This window comes from Schistocerca cancellata, chromosome 9 (assembly GCF_023864275.1).
Source record: "Schistocerca cancellata isolate TAMUIC-IGC-003103 chromosome 9, iqSchCanc2.1, whole genome shotgun sequence".
Taxonomy (NCBI): domain Eukaryota; kingdom Metazoa; phylum Arthropoda; class Insecta; order Orthoptera; family Acrididae; genus Schistocerca; species Schistocerca cancellata.
Window position 1 is genome coordinate 198353091 of NC_064634.1, and position 2725 is coordinate 198355815.

The following is a 2725-nucleotide window of genomic DNA, read 5'->3' on the forward strand; positions in this document are numbered from 1 at the left end:
GAAAACTCATAGACAAAAAATTTGTGAGTGAACTTACCATTTGCATCAAACCGCACAGCTGTATGTAGCACAGTTCCTAAGAAAGAAAATTATAATCATGAAAACACCTGATGCTCATGCTGTACAGTTAACAGCGTGTTTCATGTGGACTTGTAGAGTAAGACAAATGATGATCTGTGGCTAACCAGAAGCAAATACTCGCAGAACTAATGGTAGGCAGAAGAAACGTGAAGACCTGCGAGGTGACTTTGGGAAACCCGTCTGGGAGAACTTCCAGGAAACGCTCGTTAAAGAATACTGGGGGAGCGGGCTGCCGTCTCGTGCACGTTCACTGCAATGCGACAGTTCTTACGAGCCGTCTCGAATGGAAGCGAAAATAACTCTACTTGAGAAATCGCTTTGTGACAGACGTATCATTATCTCTAAACGGAAGAGAAGTTGAGCTCGCTTGATTCCATGATGCATCATGTGAGCTTTCGTCCGGTCCAGCTTTAGACTGGAAGGGTTAAAGCAACTCAGGACACCAGGATCATGTGAAAAATAAACGGTTGATGGACCTGAATTCCGCAGGTCGTGTCAGACTCAATAAAATTCTTCTGCGTGTAATGTCACACTATTTTATCAAATATCTAAGATTTTAAAATACTAAAATATCCGACGTTTCGGCCGTGTTACATTCTACATCTACAACTACATTTATACTCCGCAAGCCACCCAACGGTGTGTGGCGGTGGGCACTTTACGTGGCACTGTCATTACCTTCCTTTCCTGTTCCAGTCGCGTATGGTTCGCGGGAAGAACGACTGCCGGAAAGCCTCCGTGCGCGCTCGAATCTCTCTAATCTTACATTCGTGATCTTCTCGGGACGTATAAGTAGGAGGAAGCAATATATTCGATACCTCATCCAGAAACGCACCCTCTCGAAACCTGGACAGCAAGCTACACCGCGATGCAGAGCGCCTCTCTTGCAGAGTATGCCACTTGAGTTTGCTAAACATCTCCGCAACCTTATCACGCTTACCAAATAACCCTGTGACGAAACGCGCCGCTCTTCTTTGGATCTTCTCTATCTCCTCCGTCAACCCGACCTGGTACGGATCCCACACTGATGAGCAATACTTAAGTATAGGTTGAACGAGTGTTTTGTAAGCCACCTCCTTTGTTGATGGACTACATTTTCTAAGGACTCTCCCAATGAATCTCAGCCTGGCACCCCATTTACCAACAATTAATTTTATATGATCATTCCACTTCAAATCGTTCCGTACGCATACTCCCAGATATTTTACAGAAGTAACTGCTACCAGTGTTTGATCCGCTATCATATAATCGTACAATAAAGAATCCTTCTTTCTATGTATTCGTAATACATTACCTTTGTCTTAGTTAAGGGTCAGTTGCCACTCCCTGCACCAAGTGCCTATCCACTGCAGATCCTCCTGCATTTCGCTGCAATTTTCTGATGCTGCAACTTCTCTGTATACTGCAGCATCATCCGTGTAAAGCCGCATGGAACTTCCGACAGGTCATTTATATATATTGTGAAAAGAAATGGTCCCATAACACTCCCCTGTGGCACGCCAGAGGTTACTTTAACGTCTGTAGACATCTCTCCATTGAGGACAACATGCTGTGTTCTTTTTGCTAAAAACTCTTCAATCCAGCCACACAGCTGGTCTGACATTCCGTAGGCTCTGACTTTGTTTATCAGGCGACAGTGCGGAACTGTATCGAACGCCTTCCGGAAGTCAAGGAAAATAGCATCTACCTGGGAGACTGTATCTAATATTTTCTGGGTCTCATGAACAAATAAAGCGAGTTGGGTCTCACACAATCGCTGTTTCCGGAGTCTATGTTGATTCCTACAGATTAGATTGTGGGCTTCCAGAAACGATATGATACGTGAGCAAAAAACATGTTCTAAAATTCTACAACAGATCGACGTCAGATATATAGGCCTATAGTTTTGCGCATCTGCTCGACGACCCTTCTTGAAAACTGGGACTACCTGTGCTCTTTTCCAATCATTTGGAACCTTCCGTTCCTCTAGAGACTTGCGGTGCACGGCTGTTAGAAGGGGGCGAGTTCTTTCACATACTCTGTGTAGAATCGACTTGGTATCCCGTCAGGTCCAGTGGTCTTTCCTCTGTTGAGTGATTTCAGTTGCTTTTCTATTCCTTGGACACTTATTTCGATGTCAGTCATTTTTTCGTTCGTATACATGTAGATGCAGATGTAGTGTTACCGAGACACGACAGTGCAACGAGCTCATACCCCTCAGCAGCTTCTAGGGCCTCAGAGGAACTTTCTTCAAAATTGTGGAAGGAAAAGATGACTCATCTCCACCCATAGATAACAGCAGTTACTTCTGAGGAAAGAAGGAAAACTGGCTGCGGAGGCAATTTGGAGTGGGTCGACTTAAGATCATGAGACAGTGGGACTACTATACAGCTGGTGTGAATTTAAATTCTGAATAATGAAAACCGCAAGGCTAATCTCTGCACAGCTTTGCACAGCATCTGGCACAGACAGTTATCTCCTGCAAGACATTCACAGAGCCTTAGATGTTGGCGTCTTTCTGATATGGCTAATATACTGAGACCGATGTAATTACATGTAAATCTAACGTCGAAAAAACGACGGAAAGCACATAAAGGTCCACTTATCTACTTATTTACTGAACATAGCTTCAAATCTAAAAAACTTACGTAAATTAGTTTTGTGA